This window comes from Cnephaeus nilssonii (genome assembly GCF_951640355.1).
Source record: "Cnephaeus nilssonii genome assembly, chromosome: 2".
Taxonomy (NCBI): Eukaryota; Metazoa; Chordata; class Mammalia; order Chiroptera; family Vespertilionidae; genus Cnephaeus; species Cnephaeus nilssonii.
Genome location: NC_137073.1, coordinates 27,405,946 through 27,432,149, shown reverse-complemented (window position 1 = coordinate 27,432,149; position 26,204 = coordinate 27,405,946).

Sequence of the window (26,204 nt, the reverse complement as noted above, 5' to 3'; positions counted from 1 at the left end):
ATAGAATTCCTGATGTGTGCCAGGCACTGTTCTACTGAGGATACAACAGTGAACAAAGCAGACAACTACTGTCCTTGGGGAGTTTATATTCCATTGCAGGAGGCAAAAAAAAAAAAAATTATAGAAACTTAGTCAGTGATGAATGCCAAGAAAAAACAAAAAAGAAGGAAGTGAATGGGAGGTGCTGGGGACTGTATTAGTGTCTTATGGCTGCTGTAACAAAGTACTACAACTGTAAGTTCTTGAAACAATCCATATTTACTATCTCACAGTTTGGGAGGTCAGAAGCCTAGAGTGGGTCACAGGGCTGCCATCCTCTGGAGGCTCTGGGAGAGAATCCATTCCGTGCCTTGTCCAGTGTCTGCAGCCTGCCCACATTCCTTCGTTCCTGGCTGCATCCCTCCCGCCTCTGCTCTGCTGTCACATAGTCTCTGACCTTCCTGCCTCCCTGTTATAAGGATCCTTGTCATTCCATTGCCCCCCCTCCCCCAGACAATCCCCTCATCTCAAATCTTTACTTTAACCACATCTGCAACATCTGCAGTCCCCCTTTTGTGATGTGAGGCGACATATTCACAGGTTCTGGGATGAGGATGTGGATGACTTTGCGGAGGAGGGGGTGCCATTATTCTGTCTACCGCAGAGACTGAACTTCTAGATGAGGTGGCCAGGGAGGGACTTATTGAGGTGACAGTTCAGTAAAGTTCTGAAGGAAGTGAGGGAGAGAGTCATGCAGATACCTGGGGAAAGAGCCTTCCAGGCAGAGGGAAAAGCATGTGCAAAGGTCCTGAGGTGGAGGTGTGGCTGGTGTCTTTGAAGATCAGCAGAGCCCTAGCCAGTTTGGCTCAGTGGATAGAGCGTCGTCTTGTGGACTGAAGGGTCCTGGGTTTGATTCCTGTCAAGTGCACATGCCCGGGTTGCGGGCTTGATCCCGAGTAGGGGGCGTGCAGGAGGCAGCCGATCAATGATTATCTCTCATCATTGATGTTTCTATCTCTCTCTCCCTCTCCCTTCCTCTCTGAAATCAATAAAATATATTTAAAAAAAAAAGATCAGCAGAGAAGTCAGAATGTCTGGAGCAGAGAGATCTGGGGGCAGAATGGTAGGACCTGAGGCCAGAGAGGAAATATGGGGAGTGGGGTGGGAGAGGCAGATCATGGAGGGCCTTGGAGATGAGCTTAAGAAATGTATCTGTACTCTGAGTGAGATGGGGGGCACTTAGAGGCTTTTCCTAAGTATTTACTCAATAATTAATGGGGGGAGGGGGAATGGGAGGGATATCTAAAACCGAGTAAAAAGAGAAATGCAAAACGGAGTGTAAGCATATAAAAAGAGAATAAAGAAATAGGAAAGGGACACAACTGAATGCAGAAATCAGGAAATGCAAAGAATTAAGCCTTTAACGTACGAGGGGAAAGGAATAATATCTTGGTTTTTCAATGACTTCAAACAAGTTAATATAAAAAGTCTGGAAACTGGGTAGAAAAAGAAGTGAAGAGGTGTGAGCAGGCAACTGGAAAAGATGAAGTGCAATTACCCTAGCACAGTGGTTGGCAAACTCATTAGTCAACAGAGCCAAATATCAACAGTACAACGATTGAAATTTCTTTTGAGAGCCGAAAACCGACTTCTGCGCATGGGCCACGAAGTTTCAATCGCACTATACGTGCACGCCCACACGTGGTATTTTGTGGAAGAGCCACACTCAAGGGGCCAAAGAGCCGCATGTGGCTCGCGAGCCACAGTTTGCCGACCACTGCCCTAGCACATGGGGAAATGATCAGCCTAATTAGAAATAAAAGATATGCAAATTAAAAAAGTGCATATTAAAACAACAAACAGCTACATTTCCACATAGTAAGGGTCTTAACAATGGCAGTGCTGGCTTGGCCAGGGTGGAATGAGGTAGGCACGGGAACCCTGGCACAGGTGGAGTTAGGGGTCTCACCCTTTTAGAAAACAGTTTGGCATCGGGTATCAAAAACCTTAAACATGGGCATTCTCGTTGGCCCAATACATCCATTTCTGGTAATTTAGCCCAAGGACATAATTCGAAATCTGGAAAAATCTTTACTCATTGCAGCCAAACAGTGGAGACAACTAAACTGTAAGCAACAGATTAAAGGGGCCGTGAGGTTCATTGCTTTGATAGTTTTGTCAGATAATATTAATTAAATGGCAGCTGCATGCCAGGCACTGTGCTAGGTGCCAGGAACACAGCCGGGAATCAAACATCTCCAGCTCCCTGTCCTTGTGGGACTCCTGGTCCAGTGAAGGAGAAGAAAGACATAAAAGCAAAGATGAGCATGTAATGAGATGAAGACGGAAGCAGGATTACGTGGTGGGGACCCCAGAGGGAGCAGCTGTCGGTTTGCTGGGTGTGTGAGGAGGTTCTCGGCACAGGAGATTTTCAGTTTTAAAACTGGGACAGTCCTGGGTAAACTGGGAGGCGTTGGCCACCCTGAGAAGGAAGCCTTTCGATGGGGGCGCGGGGAGGGGTCAGGGCCTCGCTAGGGAGGTGGCCCTTGATTAGGGACTGAGTGAGGCTGTCAGAGGAGTCCTGGGTCCTCCAGGTTGCTATGAGGACTTAATATATGGAAGGAGCTTAGAACAAGGCAGGGAACATAGTAAGGCTGCATAAGTGTTGATATTATTCTGGTTTCTGTGCTGTCATTGGCGGGGGCAATGGATTTCACATCTGGCAGGTGCATTCTCACGGCCACCATACCACCGACCTCTCACAGGACGGCTGCTGCGACCCAGAGACAAGGCACGTAAAGCACTCCGTGCAAGAGCTGGCCTCGTGCAACCATAGTCACATTTTAGCTGTTATTATCACCCAAATGCTCTTTTGAAGCCAACAAAATAAAACTTCCTTTTCCTTTAAAAAATGTTTTTATTGATCTCAGAGAATACAGGAGAGGCAGAGAGAGCTAGAAACATCAGTGGTGAGAGAGAATCATTGATCAGCTGCCTCCTGCACGCCCCCTACTGGGGATTGAGCCCACAACCCGGGCATGTGCCCTGATGACCTGGAATTGAACTGTGATCTCCTGGTTCATAGGTTGTTGCTCAACCACTGAGCCACGCCCACTGGGCCCAGCATTCCTTACTTCCCAGACTGTGAACTCAGGTCCCTGGAAATGAGTCTAGTGGACCAGGTGTCAGACACCTAGGGAGTGGTGGGGACTGCGGTAAGTTAGACAGCACATGCCCCACCTAAACAGTGTTGAACATGTTCCAGCCAAAGCAAATGCACCCGGGGCCTGAATTGGCCGGATGGCCCGCCGGTCTGAACCCTTTGCCTTACATGCACAACACTGTCTGATAATTCCTCATAGACTGGGTTTGCAAAAGCTGGCAAGTCAATCTAATAAAAGCTAAAACCAAACCAAAACAGAAACAGCTGGGTTGATTATCCCCCCCCCTCGCTGAGTAATTTACAGTGTATTTGACCAACTGAGAGATCTGACTGGTGGACTTTTGATTGTGTATGTGGCTCTGGTGTTGGCTTATCGGAGAGGTTTAGCATGTGGACGTGGGGAGCTGAACAGCAGGGGTTGGCATCTTGGCTCTCCCACTTTCCAGCTATGGGATCTTGGGCAAGTTATGCAATCTTTCTGTAACCCAGTCTCCCCATCTGTAAAATGGGCATAATAATGATACCCCCCTCATGGGGTTGCTGTGAGGATTTAATAGATGGAAGGAGCTTAGAACCGGGGGACACAGTAAGGCTGAATAAGTGTTGGTATTATTATGGGGTTGGTGAGGGAGGGAGGACATGGCTTTTCTTCATCATTTAGTTCATGTAAGCCCCAAACTTAATGAGCAGTTTAACACCCAGTAGGAGTGAGGCTCTCTTACCCCGGCAATATAATCATATATAATAATGCCACTTGCACAAGCTTCCTTACCTCCTTGTTAAATCCACCCACTCTGTTCTATTTCCTGCTGTTAAATAATTTTTTTCTCCCAGAGGGAAAAAGACACCCAACTTTATATTAATTATCACTTTAAAGCAGCGACCAACGGGGGGAGGTGATGGAAAAGGTGTATTTGGCAGTGCTCCCGAGTGAAGTCTTTCGTGGGAGGTGGTGAGTCAGGCCTGGAGACCTCAGAGGGACCAGCGGGATCATGGGGCCGGAGGCAGCCCACGGCCACCGCCAGGCCAGGCCGGCCCGGCCCACGCCTCCGAGAAAAGGTGTCCAGGAGCCAGCGCTCTGCAGACAAACGCTGATCTGCGGTTTCCTTTCCTTTCCTTTTTTTTTTTTTTTAAATCTGAAACATGTTCTACATGTGATACAGGCTCATTGTGGGAAATGTAGACAATAGAGGGGAACAAAATAGAAGTGTTAAAGTCAGACCTTGTGTAGCTGTAAGAGTCAGAAATCAACCTCAGACTGGCTGAGGCGATTGGAGAGAATATATAGGCTCATTCAACAAGGACATTTCAGGGCGAGGTCAGGCATGGCTGCCTCCCGGCCCCAACACCACTGACAAGATACCATCCTGCTCTCTCTCCGTCCGTTTCTCCAATGGGCCTTCTCCAGACAGGGACAAGGTGGACACTGTCACCACCAGACGAATCCCCATCAATTCATCGACCCAATTGAGAGGAGAGGCCTTTTCTCAGTGGTCAGGTAGAAAAGCCTCGGGGACGGACTTGATTGGTTGGGTGTGTATTACATGTGAATTTTTCAGCCAATCCCAGTGGTTATGAATGAAATACTGTGATTGGTCAGGTTAGGGAGCAATAGGTTTCCCATAGGAAGGAGGGATTTTGTGCCAGAAGAGGAGGAGGAAATGAACTGATGAAAACAATGGGTGTCACTGTAGGAAGCACACACACATTTCTTATACTCCCACTGCCCAGAAATAAGGACTACTGACTTCTTTAAGTAGATTCTTCCAGAATGCCCCATCCCTCCCTTATCTTATCTAATCCTCCCCAGAACTCCAGGACCTAGGCTCCGCCATTGGGTCATTTAGTAGATGAAGTGTGGCGATCACACAGCTAGTAAATGACAGAGCTGGGCTCACACTCAGGTCTCTCCAACTCCAAAGTCTTGTTCTTTTCTTTTTTTAAGCTAATCCTCACCCAGGAATATTTTCCCATTGATTTTTAGAGAAAGTGGAAGGGCGAGGGAGAGACAGAGAGAAACATCAATGTGAGAGAGACACATCGATTGGTTGCCTCTTGCATGCACCCCGACCAGGGCCGGGGAAGCTGCAACCGAGGTACATGCCCTTGACTGGACTAGAACCCGGGACCTTTCAGTCCAGGGGCCGACGCTCTATCTACTGGGCCAAACCAGCTAGGGCTCCAATGTCTTGTTCTTTACTACTACATGTCATACTTCTGTGGGTCTTAGTTTCCTTATTCATTCATTCACCAAATATTTACTGAGCACCTACTAGGTGCTAAGCCCTCTGCTGCTGATGTGGGCAAACAAGACAGACAAGACCCCTGCTATTATGGTGGTTACAATCTCCTATTATTCTAATCTATAAAAGAAGGTGATTATAATCCCTCTGTCAGGGTTGCTGTAGGGATTAGGGAAATGTGTGCTTGGTACATAGTAGGCGCTTATTAAATGTCAGCTTTCTATTCACATATGTGGGGGAGAACTGTTGGGGCCACTTCTAAGAGGTGGACCATGTTCTCCTAGAAAGAGGCATTGCTGCACGGTCCTTAAAATTCCTGCCACCCACACCCACTGGCCCACCTGAGCAAATGCTCATTTTCCTGGTCTCTGTGGGCAAGACTCAGGCTCTTGCTCCCTTCTGCCTTCTTGCCCTCTCATCTCCTTCTCCGGTCCAGCCAGTATCTCAAACTATACATGAGCAAAGGCAGCCGGCAATGCTCGGGGAATCTCTATGTGCAATTTTGAGAGATGAAAAGTGGAGGAATATGGGCTCCAGGCAATTGATGTGATGGAGAATCGAGAAAGAAGATAAGAGAAACGTGTCGCTGAGGAGGATGAGTTTGCAGGGCAACGAGAGAAAGATAAGTAACAAATGTCTATTTAGGGGTATTTTCCTCCAAGCATCTGGAGCTTTTGAGGAACCTGGATAGGAGAAATCTACATTTTAGGAATCTAGGCTGCTATTTGTGTAATTTCCGTCTTTGAAGGCTTCAACTCCAAATCCGCTGCCTGCGTGCTCATCATTTCTTTTTCAGGCTCAGTTTTAATGATTTCTCTCCCCCCCATCTCCTCCCCCAAGGAAGAGGGTTTAACTTTGCAACGTAATTGATGTACTGACACCCACATTGGAAGTCTCTTTCACTACAGACAAATAGTTTGGAAGGGAAATGTCACAGAAAAATTGTACATTTCTTTCCGTAGACTCAGCGGAAGCAACCCCTGAGTTCCAGCAGCTGAACAGTTGTGACTGGCATTTGGCATCTGGACTCCTCCATCCCATGCCCCCCTGTGGTGGGTTAAGAGCTCAGGTTTCTTTTTCCTCGTCAACCTTGACTTTGGGCAATCTCCCTGATACACCATAGCCTCAGTTTTCTTAACTCTGGAAAGATGACCATGAAAACATGTGTCCTCTGGGGCAGTTTTAGTGGGGAGGAGTAAATGTGTGCAATTTAGAAATTCCTAGCATAGGATCGCAAGTGTATGTACATTTTATAGGTAAGAGCAAACATTTCTTACTGTCAAACCGCCTCTGACAGGGCCTGAAACACACAGCAGAGCTCTGCCTCTGGGTTTGGGAGGGCTACTCCCCTCTCTGAGGCTCGGTTTTCTCTACTTTGGCACGGGAGAGGAACCGGGGTGGGGGGGGGTGGGGGAGGGAGGTGGAGGGACGTTTAAGTCCCAAAGGATAGTAAATAATAAATCTATATATAACATACTATATGATTAATATACTAGGCAATATGTACTATTGTATATATTTTATGTGCACTATATAATATATACTCATATATAAGAACTGCTTACTATACTATATTATATGTAACTCATTATATATAATACACACTAGGTAGTGTATGTAATATATATGCCCTATTTATCATCTCTACTATGTAACATATATGCTATATAGTGTTTATATTCTTTTTTTAAAAAAATATATTTTATTGATTTTTTACAGAGAGGAAGGGAGAGGGACAGAGAGCCAGAAACATCGATGAGAGAGAAACATCGACCAGCTGCCTCCCGCACACCCCCCACCGGGGATGTGCCCGCAACCAATGTACATGCCCTTGACTGGAATCGAACCTGGGACCCCTCAGTCCGCAGACCGACGCTCTATCCACTGAGCCAAACCGGTTTCGGCTATTCTTTTAAAAATTATTTATTGATTTTAAAGGGAGAGCAAGGGAGAGAGAAACATTGATTTGTTGTTCCACTTTTGCAATTTATGCATTCATTGGTTGATTCTTGTATGTGCCCACAACCTTGGCATATCAAGATGACACTCTGACCAACTGAGCTACTCGGCTAGGGCTTATAGTATTTAATTATATATTAATACTATATAATATAATATTATGTAACATATGATATATACATCATACAATATACACTATAATATAGATACTATATACTACTAGAGGCCTGATGCACGAAATTCATGTAAGAGTAGGCCTTCACAGCTCTGGCTGCCTCGTGGCCCCATGGCCCTCCCCTCTCCCCCCCATCCACTGGTCATTCTGGAAGGTCGTTCCAGAAGGTCATACCACTGTCTGGTCTAATTAGCATATTAGCTCTTTATTATATAGGATATTGAGTATAATATATTATTATGCTAGTACAATATGTAATATGCTATATATTATAGGTCTATATAATACACTATGCTAATATAATATGATATTATACTACTATGTATAGTATATGTAATATAGTATAGTCTATAACAGCGGTCGCCAATCTTTCGGACCTCATAGACCACCAGTGATCCATGGGCCACTGGTTGGCGACTGCTGGTCTATAATATATACAGTTTATAAGCAACTTTCATCTATATTAATACATATATTATGTATATGTAATACATAATACTATAATACTGTATACTATGTACTGTGCCATCCTATATAATAAAAGCCTAATATGCTAAGTGTCCAACCGTTCATTCGACTGTTCGACCAGTCGCAATGATGTGCACTGACCACCAGGGGGCAGATGCTCCAACTGATAGGTTAGCTTGCTGCTGGGGTCTGGCAGATTGGGACTGGGTGAGATGGGTTGGACACGCCCTGGAACCCTCCAGTGGTCCCTCCCTGGCCCTGATCGTGCACTGGTGGGGTCCCTTGGCCTGGCCTGCACCCTCTTGCAATCTGGGACCCCTTGGGGGATGTCAGAGAGCCAGTTTCAGCCCGATCCCCACAAGCCAGGCCAAGGGACCCCACCAGTGCACAAATCCGTGCACTGGGCCTCTAGTATATAATATAGTAGAGATGAGAGTTTCTTGGCAACTGAAAAGCCATAATTATTAGGAGATGCCATTATTCATATACAGATGTAAATGACTGATAAGGTTTAAAGTGTGACCCAAACTCATATATTTTACATTTTATAATTTTGTCCCCAAAATATTTCTCTGTGCCTTTAACGATCAGCCTCCACAGCACGGCCCAGACCCACCCACTTCTCTCTGTCTGTGATCACGGCCCTAACCCAGGCCCCCACCGTCGCCTGTCTGGACCGCAGTAGCCTCTTAGCTGTTCTCCCTGCTTCCTCCCTCGCCTCTTCACAATCCACCCTTCACACAGTCGCCTGAGCGCTCTTTTTTTTTTAATCCTCACCAGAGAATATGTTTATTGACTCTAGAGAAAGGAAGGGAGAGTGAGAGAGACATTGACCGGTTGCCTCCCGTCCGTGCCCCTACCGGGGATCGAACCCATAACCTAGGTATGCACAACTTTTTGGTGCAAGGGACAACTCTCCAACCAACTGAGCCACACCGGCCAGGGCTAGCCTGAGTGATCTTTAAGGGAGTAAATCAGATCCTGTTCCTTCTCAGCTGAAAACCTTTAATTTCATTGGCTTTTCTACCACATTTGGACAAAATCCAAACTCTTACTTTTGGCCTAGGAGGCCCTGTGGGAGCTGGCTCCTGACGTTGGCCTCTGTCTGGTGTTACCCCCCCGGCTGCTCTGCGCACTCGGCTCCCACGCACCGGTGACCGTCAGCTCTCAAGCATACGGTGCTGGTTCCCAGCTCGGGGCCTTGCCCTTGCTGTTCCCATGACCTGGAATGCACCCCCTCCCTGCCCAGAGAGCCACAGGGCCCACTCCTCACTTCCTTCAGGACTCCGCTCAGTTCTCACTTTATCGGGGAGGACTTTCCCGTCCACCCACAGCCCGTTACCGCTGTCCCCTTGCCATGTACTCTTTACCATATACAGAGTGGGGCAAAGTAGGTTTCCAGTTGTGAGTACAAGAAACAGAGTTTATGTTGTATTATCATTTGTTAATTATTGTATTATTCCCCATACAAACAACTATACACCTACTTTTGTCCCACCCTGTATATATAACATATATAATCTACATAAATATAGCATCTACATCTAAATATTATATACACTGAGTGGCCAGATTATTATGATCTCTGAACGCACAATAATCTGGCCACTCAGTGTGTGTGTGTGTGTGTGTGTGTGTGTGTGTGTGTGTGTGTGTATTAGAGGCCCGGTGCATGAATTCGTGCATGAGTGGGGTCCGGCCAGCCCGGCCAGGGGGAGGGGACATGGGTGGTTGGCCGGCCTGCCTGATGGTCGAACTCCTGGTCGAGGGGACAATTTGCATATTAGCCTTTTATTATATAGGATATACACTGAGTGGCCAGATTATTATGCGTTCAGAGATCATAATAATCTGGCCACTCAGTGTATATATAAAATACATATAATCTATGTCCTACATCCTCAAATGTGGGAAAGGCCCCAGAACTTCTAGAACTGTGTGTGGCACAAAACAGGTTAATAGCTGTGATGAATAATTGTGTGATTTATTATAATGAAAATAATAATAATAATAACACATGTGTGAGTTTTAAATCCTTTATGTGGGAGGGTTTAGATAGTGAGAAAGCAAATACCTACAGCTTTGGAGGATCACCATGTGCCGGGCATGTGCCGGGGTTGGTTTATTTTTAACTCTTCCTCACTTAACACTCTCCCTCACAGCAGTGCCTTGAAGCTCGTATTATTTCAGGAGGGGACATGAGCCCAGGATCAGTTTTGTAAATATTTCCTATTGTATTAGAAGACCCAGCATCCAGTGTCAAGTGTGGACTGAATGGTGGGAAGTGAGGCAGTTTAGAAGGCGAGACATCCAGTTGCCCTGGCCGGTGTGGCTCAGTTGGTTGGAGAGCCTTCATGCACGGTCATCCTTAGAGGCACCGCAGTTTATCGTATGAGGGAAGGCAGCCTTCCCTCACCCACTGCCCAGAGACCCGCAGCCAGGAGGCTGAGCAGTGGCCGCCATGGTCCTGGGCTCAGTCTGTTTCCCCCTGACGACAAGCATCCTTGGCACACGGGGTCTGTGGCCTTCACCTCGTGGGCGATAAACCTTGAGCCACAGCGCAGTTGCCGGCCTTGTGTTCCGCCCTCTGGGACCTGCCCGCTCAGTGCAGTGCCCTCACACCCACGTGCCCTCTTATTTATGACTTTTATTGAGTCTTCTGTGAAGTTGTAAATTGACCAGCCCTCCAGCCGGTTGGAGCCCTCATCAGGAAGCTGTCAGAGGAGTGAATCACTTCTCGGGCGGCTCCTTCCCTCAAGGTTCATTGCCAAGGCTGGCGCGTGTCCAGCAACTTACTTAGAGAACCCATCAGTTCCTGCAGCTCTCACCAGCTAAGCCACGGTGTTTGTTTGTCTTAAAAAAAAAAAAGTGGAGAATAAATACCTGTATTTGGTCAGGAGCTCCTCATTTCAGTACCCGATTCTGGAAAAGCCTCAGTTTTTGGAGCTGGGAAGTAGGTAAAGTTAAAGTACTTTTATTTCTGCCCCCAAAATGTTCTGAGTAATTCTTGTATCAGAGATTTGGGGATAAGAAAGGGACTGACATATTCCCAAGAGTATCTAGACACCTATTAATTAAATAGGTTAAATAAAAATGGGGATTACCCCTGGGACTTGGGTGGAGGTGATTTCCCTAAAAGCATGGGGTGCTGGAGAGTTCCTAAAAGCTTCTCAGGCACCCATCAGCCCCTGTGCTGAGGGCACAATATGCATTATCTTCCCGATCTCTCAACGGTCCTCTGTTTTGTCCCCATTTTACAGACGACAACGTTAAGGCTCACAGAGGTTACATCACTCACGATATGACTTACTCTAAGTGACATGGACAGTAAGTGGTAGAGTCAGGATTTGAACCCAGATCCTCTTTAATTGTATCAAAATACTCTCATTTAAATGTACATTTGATTGGTGTTTAGTGAATTTTAAAAGTTGTGCATCCATCAGTACAACCCAGTTTTAGAAATTTCCATCACCCTCAAAAGGTCCCTTGTGCTCATTTGAATTCAATCTTCATTTCCATCTTCAGCTCTAGGCAGCCCACTAATCTACTGTGTCTCCCTCTCCAAACTTACTTTGTTCCTGGACATTTCATATAAATGGAACCATACAATATGTGGTCTTCTCACCTGATTTCTTTTTTCTAGTCAGAGGCACATCTATGTTGTGTGTATTTGTAATTCACTCATGTTCATTGCTGTATAGCATCCCATTGTACGTGCATACTGCATTTTGTTTATCCATTTTCCAATTGATAGACATTTGGATTACTTCCATTTCCTGGATGTTTTGAACAATTCTGCTATGACCATTCATGTGCAAGTCTGTGTGTGGATGTGTTTTTATTTCTTTTGGGTAGATTCCTAGGAGTGGGACTACTGGGTTTAACGATAGGTTTATGTTTATAAGAAACTGCCAACCTTTTAAAACTGGCTCTGCCATTTTACACTGAACTCAGGTCCTTGTGAGCCTCGAGTCCATGTTCTTAACCACTGCATTGTCTATATGTCTCAGATCACTCCAGGCCATTATTAATAATGAACTTCAAACGTCACTGGTTGATGTTTTTGTTCTGTTCTGGTCCTGGTACTAGATGGTAGGAATAGAGAGATAAAAGAGACGGTTTGTTTTCTGCCTTCTGTGGTAACTGGATTATTAATCACAATTCTTCTGCCATATGACCTTGCAGTGCATGAGATGAGCTGAGTGTACTCCCCCACGATGCTGGGGTTGGGAGAGGCGGTCTCTTCTGACCCGGGCGTGGCCACATGAGCATGGGCCTGGGCCGGGAGTATTTCCTCATGGGAGATAAAGAGCTCCCACAGGCTGGGCTGGGCTTCTCGCCGTGTGCAGGAGTATCTTTCTTCTTTCTGGGCTTGATGTGTGCTCCGTTGTTCTCCTTAAGTGCATGCATCAATGGCCCTGGCACACGCCCCCAATGTTCTGTATTTCAGACCCCAGAGGGAAGGGTTGGGGTCTTCCTGCTGCCGCAAAAGTGGGTATGTGCTGCATCAGCTGTGGGATGGACCCGCTGGCCCGGGGGGACTGAGGCATTGCACAGCGCTGGCCCTGTGCTCTCTCTCTCCTCTCTTTCTGCAGTAAACACTAGACCACTTGAGCCCCTTGTGTGTGTGTGTGTGTGTGTGTGTGTGTGTGTGTGTGTGGTCAGTTTTCAGTGACATCAAATCAGGTCTCTTCCTTGGGTGATCCTTATCTGCCTTTTGACTTTGCCCTCACTCATGTTATATTCTAACTTGCAGCACAGCCTGACACCCAGTGAATGGTGAGATATTGTTGGTCCTGTGACATACTGTGGCCAATGGAACATTTGTGGATCTGATGCAAATGGACGCCTCAAATTGTGCGTTGGCTCACCTTCCTGCACTCTTATAAACCGCTACAGAAAAGCACACCTTGGGTAGCTGCTGCTCCTTCAGCCTGAGGCTCAGAACATATGCGGATCAGATCTGAATCCAACTCTGAGCTTAGAGCTAAGTGCAGGTTACCTATCTCTCCTTTTACCTGAAGAGAAAAAAAAAAAGAAAGAAAAAAAAAGGTGGCGGGTCATGTTGTTTCCAGTGCTGGCCACCAGGTGGCACTGTCAACCGAGGACAGCTCTGCTGCTGTGCTGGCGGCAAGCCCCTGCCCTTCTGTAATCTCTGTGCTGCTGGGGCTGGGAATTTCCACACCCCATTTCCCATGCTCCTCTGCCACCTGGCTTCCTCTTGGTTGGCAATGACTGGAAATCAGAAGGTGCGAAAAGAGGGAAATTTCCGTAGTCGTAGCAGCAGGAGAAGTGGAATGACTCCAGACTCCAGGCCCCAGGCAGAGGCGGCGCCTGTGTCAGTGCCAGCCCTGGTGGAGGGGCCCCTCTTAGATAAACCCAGGAGTGGCTGCAGCGGCAGCCCCAGCTGTACATCAGGTGCGGCCTCGTGGATCCAGCCTGGGGGCGTCAGCCGCTTCTGGGCTCTGGTTATCAGTCCTTCTTCCCTTTGCTCTCAGACTCCCTTTTCTATTTGCTCTTCCATTCATTCCCCCAAACCCTGGATCTAACTCCTTTGTTTGAAATACCTAGAGTGACATCTGCTTTGCTGATCCTATCGATTTCTGAAACACCAGCATAGGAAGCCATTGATCTTGGGGTGGGTGTGGGGAGGGGAACAATGAGAAATTGTCCACTTGGATGTATGAGAAGAACACGGGCCAGTCTTAGTTCTGCCAGCCCAGGGACACTTGCAAGTTATATTTATTAATTCTTCTTTTTTGTATCTCAATCCAATGATTGGGTGCCAGGTAATGGAGCTAAGCCTTTTCTTGGGGTTTCAGCTTTCCTGTTTATGGTGAAGATAGGTTGAAACGAACCAGTGCTTCTTTCTCTCCTCCCCTGGCCTCCCACACAAAGTTAGTGTCTCCAGGAGGCAGACAAGCTAAGTGCTCAGCTACACGCCCGCAACATGGTGATCTTCCTACGCACGCCCTTAGCTCCCAGCCTCGCCCCAGCTGACCTGTTTCTTAGAATCGCATGGCCCTTTTATGGGAGCCCGTCAGGACCCAGCATTTTATAGACTCGGCAGGAGGAGTGAACAGGGCTGGAGGACCAGGTACCCAGGCGCCCCTGCTAAACCGCCTCCCGTGGTCCGCAGCAGCCCCAGGGTCTCTGCCGATCACTTGAAGCAAAACTCTTCCGTTTCTCTGAGGGGAACTTCTCTCTAAGTGACTGCAATCAGGTTAGGCAGGCGGCTGAGGAAACAAGGCTGAACAATGGGTTTTCCGTTCAAGTTAGTTTATATCAGCAAGAAGCCCTAAATCTGTGGGTTTTTTTCCAGCCTCACTTGGAGAGGAAGGAAAGAGTTCGGTCACCCTGCTGAGCAGAAAAACAGGCCATTATCACCCAAAGAAGGCACCTGTCCTAGTTTTGAGGGCTGCTCCTCGTCAGGAGGGTTCTGGGTCTCAGTGGGGTGGCCTGTTGACATCCTCTCACCCGGGTCCGGGTCCGAGGACGGATATGAGTGTGAAGGTGGATTCTTCGTGGAGCAGACACCTGGGATTTGATATCTGAAGCTCCCAGCATCGTGTCAGCTTATCTGCTTCTCCCCACTCCCCACTCCCCTCTAGAGAAATCCTGTTTCCTTACAAGTGCAAGTCACACAGATCTTATCTCTGTCACACAGCCAGCGCCGTCCTTGTCGCGTGGTTCAGAAGCAGCAGTAGAAGGAACCCCTTCCTGGAACCAGGCGGTCTGTGATCAAACCCCCGTTGGGCCTCGCCAGAGCCCCTTCGCTTCAGAGGACCTCAGTTGTTCCACCTGTGAAATGGGGCTGGCCCAGAGCCTGTCCCACGTACTTGGCAGGGTTGTGGTGACTGCCAGAGGGGATGCGGTCATGGAAGCGTAGGGCACACTGATCCTCAGCTGTCCTGGTTTGCGTCAGAGATTGTGGCAGCTCACGGGAGCGGGTTTTAGTCCATCCACCACTGCCCAACCCTCTCTGCGGGTCACTGGGTAAGGCCCTGGATGTCAGTTGGCTTGTTTAATGCCAGGCCTGAATTTTCCTACACCTTCATTGAGAAAGGTCTTCCATGTTCTAAGTTACTGCATTTCAAATTTTCACATGCACACGAATCACCAGGCATGGTGTTAAAATGCAGATTCTGATGCTGTAGGTCTGGCGGGGCCGGAGAGACTGCATTTCCCAAAGTCTCGGGTCATCCCCATGCTGCTGCCGTGGCGAGCACATTTTGAGTAGCAAGAATCCAGGAAGTATGATAGCTTTTCTTGGTGCTCCTTCTATTATGCCATACATACTAGTATTGACTGTCTCAAGTTCAACTCCACTTTCTACAGTCTTGCAGGACCCACTCAGCTCAACACAAATCACACACAAATCACTGTAACAATAAGTACTGCAGGTGCAGGGGAAAAGCACCCCAATAAGGTTGGCGAGGACCCGAACCCGGCGGCGCACCGGGAAGGGTGGGGAGCACCGTGGGTTGTAAACGTTACGGGGCACCAAAGGGAGTGACTGTCTTGGTGAGGGCGGGGGCGGCTCTTCCCTGGCTCGTTTATGAGTAGGAACTTGAGGGCTTGCGCATTTTTGCCTTCCGAGATGGCCCTGACCCTCGATAAATCTTTGATGAGCTGAGAATGTCTTCAGTGAGGAGGAAATTAGGCGACCTCCCTCCCCTGTTGGAAGCCTGTCTGTGGCTCCAAACTTCAGAGAAATGGATGGTAACGTCTAGGGCAGTGGTCGGCAAACTCATTAGTCAACAGAGCCAAATATCAACAGTACAACGATTGAAATTTCTTTTGAGAGCCACATTTTTTAAACTTAAACTTCTTCTAATGCCACTTCTTCAAAATAGACTCGCCCAGGTCGTGGTATTTTGTGGAAGAGCCACACTCAAGGGGCCAAAGAGCCGCATGTGGCTCTCGAGCCGCAGTTTGCCCACCACGGGTCTAGGGAACCTCTCCTCCCCCGTGCTGTTTCCTTTCCATCGTGCACTCATCACCTGGCACCGATCTCCATCCATCTTGTCCTGTAAGCTCAGATTTTGGGGCGGGGCAGAGAGCGGAGCCTCAGGCTCGGGCACTTGGTGTCTCCCGTAATCCTGAAATAATCAAATTGGTCTCTCCCCGCCGCCCCCAGGTTCATATTGAAATCCAGATCTCATTTGGAGGAGGCAGTGCACTCATAGCTCAGCACCCTTGCACCTCTGCTCCCTCCTGTGCCCCAGAGCAGTGGGATGGCACAATGATCACGTCCTTCTGACACGAACAAGTTCAGTGTCGAAGCGTTGGGTGACTCAGAAAGCCTAGGCATCCAAACATAGAAAATGTATCGTGGGCGGTTTTTGTTGTTGTTGTTTTTACATTATGAAGGATTGGAGAGTGTGAGAATCTTCCTTTGGTCCCTTCCCCACTTCCCTCACTTCCTTCCTCCCGCCTCCCTCTGTCCCTTTTTTTTTTTTTAAAAAAAAAATTTTTTTTATTGATTTTTTACAGAGAGGAAGGGAGAGGGATAGAGTTAGAAACATCGATGACAGAGAAACATTGATCAACTGCCTCCTGCACGCCCCCTACTGGGGATGTGCCCACAACCAAGGTACATGCCCTTGACCAGAATCGAACCTGGGACCCTTGAGTCCGCAGGCCGACGCTCTATCCACTGAGCCAAACCGGTTAGGGCCCTCCGTCCCTTCTTTTCACTTATATCTACTATTTTGTGTAACACCCATATGTTGGGGATTAGGAGAATAACAAGGAAAAGAAGGGGGAAAGGGTTAAAAAAAAAGAGGGAGAATGGAGATAAATAGGTTTTGTAATATTTGAAGGTGTAAATATCAAGACTTCAGGCTTTTCTTTTTTTCTCCCCACAAAACAAGCAAGCAGGCAAATAAAGAAACCCCGCAGGGATTGACACAGATGAGCCAAGTTTGAGAAGCTTTTGCTCGGGAAAAAATAAAAAACACGCTGGCTGATAAGCAGGGTATCGGTTGTGAGGCGTGGGAAGGAGATGGAAATGTATCACTAGCCATCTGGACATTTGTCAAGACAACAGAATTCTCTGAAGTGGAAAGGACGAAGGAAAGAACCAATGTTAAGGAAAGAAGTTCCAAATGGGTTCCCTGGTGCGAGGATTTTTTACAAAGACAGGGAAGCTCTCGGCCGTGTGGGATAAAGGCTCTCGCTAAATGAGAAACCAGCGGACCTCGGAAAGGGATGTTCAGTTTCACCTCGGAGGGCACGTGGCTTTGTCAACTTTGGACGCGTGGTCAAACCTCCTAGGCTCAGGATCCTCCAGCACGCTCCTGGGTCCGGGGCACCTGTCTGATTTAGGGACTTGGTGCCCGCCTCCTGGATGTGGGGAGGGGTTCATGACACTATGATTTACATTCTGGACCACACTGTTCACAGAGGGGAGAGGTGGTTTCCCCAGAAGAAAGTGGGGTGCTGTGATCAGAACAATGAGGAGTGGGTGCTAGTCAGCTGAAAACAACAAATGCCTCCTGCACTTTGAGAATAATACTCGATTCCAGTATTGAACTTGGCCTCTGTTTTAAAGTGTCTTTTTAAATGTTGTTATTGATTTTATTTTTAGAGAGAGGGATAGAGAGATAGAAACATCAAGGAGAGAAGGACATCATTGATTGGCTGCCTCCTGCACACCTGGGGATTGAGCCTGCAACTCAGGCATGTTCCCTGATTGGGAATCGAATCGGTGACCTCGTGGTTCCTGGGTCGACGCTCAACCGCTGAGCCCTACCAGCTGAACTCGGCCTGTGTTGATGTCACAGCTGCCCAGGTGACTCTCTCTGGACTTGACATTCCGTGCCATGTTTGTTAAAAGTGCTGAAGCGTGATATCCCAGGAGCAGTGAGCACGCCTAATGCTCAGGCCTCGGTTCCTAAGTAGCATTGTCCACTAAACATCACCGGGGCTCCTTGGAGAAATGGCTGATGCCAGCGCTGAGGCAGCAAAGGTACAAGGTATACCTGAAATGTCTTTTCTCATAGGGAAGTATGGATTGCTAAAACCCCCCACCAATGATGAAGGCTTGCCACAGCGGTACAGGAGCCAGCTTGAACGGCTCCCACTGGCCACATCTGGGATAACCTGAGCATCAAAATTAATAATGATAGTAGTGGGTTATAAGACATGGAATTAAAGGCGAATGCATGAGTCCATACTGATATTAAGAAAGAAAAAGACATGAGAGGGAGGAGAGAAAGTGCTTATCTACCAAAGAATGTCAACTCATGAGTGTAGAAGGAATGTAGACTTAGAAACTCACATTTTGCAGCTGCTGTGGGAATACTGAGTTCATGCAAGAATGATCAACCTAGGTTAAAACCTGTGAGATGAAATATTATGGGGAAGAGTATAGCACTAGTCTCAAAACATCTCCCCACAGATCACTTATTAATTCAGAGAAAAGGGACCTTTACAGCAAAGAAATGTGCAGACACCACTTTAGCTGAATAATTGACATCATTATGCACCCCGATCTGAGCACGGGGACTGTCACAGCAGTACCGATGCAGTATTCTTGCAATAATAATAATAATAATAATAATAATAATAATAATCCTCTCTAATAAAATGGTAATATGCAAATTAACCATCACTCTGCTACATAAGCCATGCCCATCAGCCAAGCCACGCCCATCAGCCAATCAGGGTGAGTATGCAAATTAACCTCAATCCAAGATGGCTACAGCCACAGTGAGCAAGGTTTCCCAGGTAACAGAGGAAGCCAAGCTTTCCATAGCCATTGCAGGCCTAAGCCTCCACTCAAGCTACAAAGTTTCAATTATAGAAGGTAAACAAATTCAAACAAATGGCGGCAGAATGGAGCTTGAGAGAGCAGGCCACGGTTGCCGGCGGCAACAGGGGAAGCAAAGCTTTCCTCACACCCTGGCCGGGCTCACCCGCTTAAGGCTACAAAGTTTCAATTGTAGAAGGTGAATTAACTGCCACAGAAATGGCTGCCGGAGCCCCAGGCTTGGCTCCGCTCCAGGCTACAAAGTTTCAATTGTAGAAGGAAAATAAATTCCAAATACCAGGGCCTCCCCTTGGGTTGCCAGGGGGCGTGGCCGGCCTGCAAACCACCACAGGCCCCTCGCTCAGGCCGCCCCACACCCCAAGGGAACCCCCACCCTTATCTGTGACCCCCTTCAGGGCAAACCAGCTGGCCCCCACCTGTGCACCAGGCCTCTATCCTATCTCATAAAAGAGTAATATACAGATTGATCATCACTCCAACACACAATATAGCTGCCCCCATGTGGACACAAGATGGCCACCACAAGATGGCCAGCAGGAGAGGGCAGTTGGGAGGCACCCGGCCTGCAAGGGAGGGCAGTTGAGAGGGACCAGGCCTGCAAGGGAGGGCAGTTGAGAGGGACCAGGCTTGCAATGGAGAGCAGTTGGAGGTGATCAACCCTGCAGGAGAGGGCAGTTAGGGGTGACCAGGCTGGCAGAGGAGGGAAGTTGGGGGCAAATAGGCTGGCAGGGGAGCAGTTAAGCATCAACCAGGCTGGCAGCAGAGTGGTTAGGGGGTGATCAGGCTGGCAGGCAGAAGCGGTTAGGGGCAATCAGGAAGGCAGGCAGGCAAGCAGTTGGGAGCCAGCAGTCCTGGATTGTGAGAGGGATGTCTGACTGCCCGTTTGGGCCCGATCCCACCAGGATCGGGCCTAAACGGGCAGTCGGACATCCCTCCAGTAGTCCCAGATTGGAGAGGGTACAGGCTGGGCTGAGGGACAACCCCCTGCCGTGCACGAATTTCGTGCACCGGGCTTCTAGTAATGATAATAATAATAAAATTACCACAAGGAGACAATCTGATAAATCCAAATTGAGGTCGCTGTGCAAAATCATTGACTTGGGCTTTTCAAAAATATCAATGCCATAAAAACAAACAAATGTTTGGGAACTATTCTAAAAGGACAAGACAATTAAATGGGATATGTGATCTGTGATTGCATTCTGGACTAAAAGGAAAAAAAAAATCCAGCTTTAAAGGACATTATAGGGATAACTGGGAAAATTAGCATATGAATTGATAGATAACAGTATTGTACTGATAGTAAATCTCCAGAATGGGACAATTGTAACTATAATTTTTATATTCTAGAAGAATATTTATTGATATGGAAAAATACTCCTGGTATATTGTTTGATGAAAAAAAAATTTGATTGGAATGATATTAAATCTGTAGATCATTTTGGGGAAAAGTGCCATCTTCCCTATGTTGGGTCTTCTAAGAGATGAACATAGTATGTCTCGCTACAGTTTCACATCATAGTCTCCTTGTTCTTAGGAGATACAGGGCAAGCTCTCTAGGATCGAAGGGTCTACAATCGACTCAATGGTTCAGCACAATATACATATATGCACATATATTTATTTACATGTGTGTGAAGAGAGTAATTGAAAAAAGTGACAAAATGTTCACAGTTACTCAAATCTAAATGATGAATGTATGGTCTCCTATTGTACTGTTCTTAGAACTTGTCCATAAAGTTGAAGTTTTAAAATATTAAAAGTTGGGGGGAAAGTGCATCTGTGTGGGCCTGCTCTTAGCAAGGAAGTTCCAGTCCACTCTCACACTTTCTTAGCACCCATCTCGTTTCCTGCGAACAGCGGTATTGGTGCCAGTTACTTTTTCAGATTTTGTATTATTTTAATTCTCACCTGGCAATATGTTTTTATTGATTTTTAGAGATAGAAGAAGGAAAAGAGAGAGAGAGAGAGAGAGAGAGAGAGAGAGAGAGAGAGAGAGAGAGAGAGAGAGAGAAACATGGATATGAGAGAGAAACATTGTTTGGTTGCCTCCTGCATGCGCCCCAACCTGGAATTAAACCCGCAACCTAGGTATGTGCCCTGACCGGGAACCCAACCCACTACCTTTTGGTATACGGGACGATGTTCCAACTAACTGACCCACTCAGCCAGGCCCCTTTTTAGATTTTCGTGGCTAAAGGTGTTGGCATAGTTGGCCATTGACCAAAGGAAGTGTCTCCAAGTTCAGCTGGAGAGAGAAATAGACAGAGACACATTGGGCAGATGATTCTGAAGTGGCTGGTGGTGAATTGGCAGCTCATGCCCTAAGGGCTGTGTGGGACTTGCCAAGTGAGCTCTCTGAGTTGTGCAGGTCAGTCTTGGAATCGAAAGCCAACGTACGTCAGCAAGATGGGAACCCCAGAACCCGCAGAAGAAAAAAACGGACAGACTTAACCATGCACTAATAAAAATCCTGAGGCAGAAGACAGAGTGAACTATAAACAATGAGGACATAATTGACACACATGGCAAAGAGTTACTTATTTTATACTTTGGGTTATAATCCAATAGAGCACTATTTATTTTGTTGCTAAAATTGTTCCAGCTTTGCCCAGGGGAGGCGCTTTCAAATCGGCTCCTGTGTTTCTTTGACATGCCCTTCTCGTCCTTTTTGGGAGCATTTCTTACTTTTTATTACCACGAGATGCTTCAGTTTATCTTGCGTTTTCTTTTTTCCCCTGCCCCAGCCCTAGGATCAGCCATTTCTCCGAGGAGCTCTGGTTCCTTTGATAAGAGCATGGCATTGAGAAACTAAGACTGGCAGGTGGGTGACGAATTTTACTTTTATTGCTCTTTAAACTTTTTCATGTTCCCCATTAGGCTATAAGCCTCCTGTTGGGTGGTAGCCTGGCTGTCTTTCTTAACATTCATCATCATTTCGCCTCATCCTATACCTAAAATATCCATTATTTGTTGGATGAATGAAGTTTATTGGAACATGTTTTAGCTTTTTCTTTTCAATATTGCCACTAAATTTACTTTCATGTAATGCTGTCATAGCTAGATCAAAAAATGCATGATGCCTTAACTTTCTGTCATCATGAGTTAAACGATATCTCACATAATAAAGACATGCATAATGCATTCATTGAGAGTGTACCACCACACAAGCATTTCACCAACAGGCACCCATAGTCAATGCATATTTGCAGTTCAAGGTTACTTGTTTGTATTCCTGGCCAGGGATTGGAAAAAGAAAGATAACACGGTTGCCCCCCTCTCCAGTTCTTTCTACCACCCATTTCCATATGTCAAAATGGGACCTGAGCCTCAACGCCTAACTCTACTGTCATTCCTTCAAGTTGCCTTTCTGTGTAAATCAAAGTCTCCCCATCTCTGGATCCCATGAGTGTGGTGTTTATACTTACACGGTGGTATTTACATTTTATGAATTGTACTTATTTACATATGTCATAATGCTCCTATAAGACTGTTAGTTAATCACAGTCAGGGCCCATATCATGTTGAATTCCTTGCCTATAGATAACAAGAAATCAATTGTTCAAAGGGAATTGGAAATTTTAGAAATTAAATTCTGGCTTTTTAATGATAGCTAAATCCCAGGTGGAAATAAAAAGGAGCCAAAAATCAGTTGATCAAAGGGAATGGGAAAGTATAAAAATTAAATTCTAGCTGTAAAATTACAAGTGATCTCTATATGAAAGGTAACTAAAGAATCTACTACTACAATGAAATTCTCTTTTCACTATTGACCCCTCAGATTTTATAAAAAACAAAACAGAAACCTAACAGTCAATAATATCTGGTGCTGAAGAAGGCATGGTGAAAAGGTTAAATATATATATTTGGAGGGGAGAAGAATCTGACCTAAAATTACAAAAGCTACACATACAAGAAAACTTATTAGTGTTGTTTGTCACAATGAGATATAAAACAAATTGGAAACAACCTACATGCCCATCAATAGCAAATGACTGGATAAAAGTTGGCACATGTATGCTATGGGATGTTATGTAGCTAATAAAAACAAATTAGATCTCCAGCTATTGACCTGGAGATCTGTCCATGGTGTGCTGGAACGTGAGAAAAGGAAGGGACAGAGTAGAACTTAAAAAAAAAAATTATTGATTTCAGACAGGAAGGGAGAGAAAGATAGGAACATCAATGATGAGAAAGAATCATTGATTGGCTGCCTCCTACACACCCCCTACTGGGGATCAAGTTCACAAACTGGGCATGTGCCCTTGACCAGAATCAAACCCGGGACCCTTGAGTTCACAGGCTGACGCTCTATCCACTGAGCCAAGTCAGCTAGGGCTAGAGTAGAGCTCTTACAGAAACACCAACCCCTGCAAGTTGATGCTGACAAGGAGAAAGGTGTGGGAAGAGACCAGCCAGCTGAGCGGGAGGGGGTGTCAGCTCCCCCTCAGGTGGAGAGGTAGCCTCTCACTCAGGAAAGGACACATTCACCTGGTGTCTCAGTCAGTTCAGGCTGCTGTAACAGGATGCCACAGACCGGGCGGCTCATAAACAACAGGATTTTATTCCTCACAGTGCTCGAGGCTGGAAGTTCAAGATCAAGTTGCTGGCAGATGTGGTGTCTGCTGAGGACTTCCTGGTGCATAGACAGCCGTCTTCTCCCCGTGTCCTCACGTTGCAGAAGGGAGAAGAAAGTTCTCTGGGCTCTCTTATCAGAACACTAATCTCATTTAGGAGGGCTCCACTCTCATGACATAATCACCCCCAAAGTCCCCATCTCCTAACATCATCACCTTGGGGGTTATGATTTCAACATATGCATTTTGGGGGACACAGACATTCAGTCCATTGCATCTTGGCAGTGGCCATGATGTTAGTCTCTTGGATTCCCATGTGAAGGTAACATTTGTGTCTAGTGTCTCAGGGGTCCTGGGTGTCATTTGGGAACTTCCTGTAGGTTGCACATGTCATCATGGCATCTAGAACTTTAGATGAGAGAGAACCCATTCATATTCATTCATTTTTTTTGTTTGTGATTTTTGACCATTCTGAGCTTGATCATTTAGAGACCAAAACGATGTATCAGCCTTCCCCTTTTTACTTAATGAGAAAGGGTTCATAGATAATTTAAAATGACATTTATATCCATTCAAATGGATGTCCATTCAATTGGATGTCCATTCAAATGGTGACAAAGGTCTGAAAAGATGATCAGACTTACCAGTGTCAGAGAAATGCAAATTAAGGTAACCAAGAGATATAGCTCTCAGGCTGTGAAAGAAATGGGAAAGACCAATCACATCTATTACTGGTGAGGAGGCACGGAAAGAATTACTCTCTAATTTGTTGGTGAAGATAAGAATTCCTTCAGTTTTTTTGGCTACATTTATTCAAATTAAAATATGCAGATTAGTTAAAATCTATATATATAAAAGCCTAAGCAACCATTATGACCAGTTGCCCGAACAACCGGTTGACATGATGCGCACTGACCACCGGGGGCAGACGCTCAATGCAGGAGCTGCCCCCTGGTGGTCAGTGCGCTCCCACAGCCAATCTCCTGTGGCCGGCCAACCTTCTGCGGTCCCTCCCCCAGGACTGGGCGAGATGGCCCTGATTGGCCCTGATCGCCAGCCAGGCCTAGGGACCCTACCCATGCACGAATTTCGTGCACCCGGCCTCTAGTATTATATAATAACTAGAGGCCCAGTGCATGAATTCGTGCACTTGGGGGGGGGGTTCCTCAGCCCGGCCCGTGCCCTCTTGCAGTCCAGGAGCCCTCGGGGGATGTCTGACTGACGGCTTAGGCCTGCTCCGGAGTGGGCCTATGCTGTCAGTTGGACATCCTTAGCGCTGCTGAGGAGGTGGGAGAGGCTTCTGCCACCACCGCTGTGCTCACCAGCCATGAGCCCGATTTATGGTTGAGTGGCACTCCCCCTGTGGGAGTGCACTGACCACCAGGGGGCAGCTCCTGCATTGAGCGTCTGCCACCTGGTGGTCAGTGCGCGTCACGGCGACCAGTTGTTCTGCCATTTGGTCGATTTACATATTAGCCTTTTATTATATAGGATTTTATATACATCAAAAACCATCCTATCTAATAAAAGAGTAATATGCAGATTGATCATCATTGCAACACACAATATAGCTGCCCACATGTGGTCAAAGATCCTGCCCCCATGTGGACACAAGATGGCCACCACAAGATGGCCAGCAGGAGAGGGTAGTTGGGAGGCACCCGGCCTGCAAGGGAGGGCAGTTGAGAGGGACCAAGCCTGCAAGGGAGGGCAGTTGGAGGTGATCAACCCTGCAGGAGAGGGCAGTTAGGGGTGACCAGGCTGGCAGAGGAGGGAAGTTGGGGGCAAACAGGCTGGCAGCAGAGTGGCTTAGGGGGTGATCAGGCTGGCAGGCAGAAGCTGTTAGGGGCAATCAGGAAGGCAGGCAGGCAAGCAGTTGGGAGCCAGCAGTCCTGGATTGTGAGAGGGATGTCATCCCTCAAGGGGTCCCATATTGGAGAAGGTACAGGCTGGGCTGAGGGACAACCCCCCTCCGTGCACGAATTTCGTGCACCGGGCCTCTAGTAGGTAATAACATATATGCAAGTTAAAAAAAATAATAAGATAAGCATCTGTGAGCCCACTTGTAGCCTAAGAATTGGATCATCACCAATACCATTGAAGCCCCCTGCAAACTCCTTTCTAGATAACCACATTCCTATTCTCTTGCTTGGTTCTATTAAAAATAGTTAAAAAGACAAATACAGACCTTTTGATCCAGTGCTCTCACTCCTGGGACTCCATCTCAGAGAAATAAAAGCCACAGTACGTAAGGACATTTGAGGAGAGATATTTATTGCCACATTGTTTGCAGTTGGAAAGGAGGGGACACAAGCAAATGCTCGTTAGTGATTGACTAAATCATAGCACACCCACACCATGGAATTTTGTGCAGCCATTAAAATACGACGAATGAGAGTAATACCAGATGCCTTGGAGGGCCTTCTGTGGCATATTGTAGAACAAGAAAGCGGGAGGCAGAATGATACATGCTTATGTATTGCGTAGAGTCTGTAAATCCATATACTAGTACTTGTGTGTGACTTTATGAATACGGAGACTCATTTGGAAAAATCTATTCAAGCTATCAAAAGGGATTTCCAGGGAGAGGGAGGGTGGTGTGATGGGAGGGAGAGAGGATTGGGGATGTGAGTGAAAGGGAAGAAAACAAAACAAAACACTTACCTGGCCCTCAATTGCTTCTTTAGAGAAACAGGGATAAAAATTTCTGTCGTTCCCCCCCACCCCCGCCCCCTCCCGCCCCACCCCGTCCCCTGCAAAAAGCTCCATTGTTTCATTTGGTCCAGTGCATGGGAGCGGGCTTCAGGGTGGCTAAAAGAATGGCTAGTCGTTTAGGGGAGAGGCTCAGGCAAAAGCCAGACGC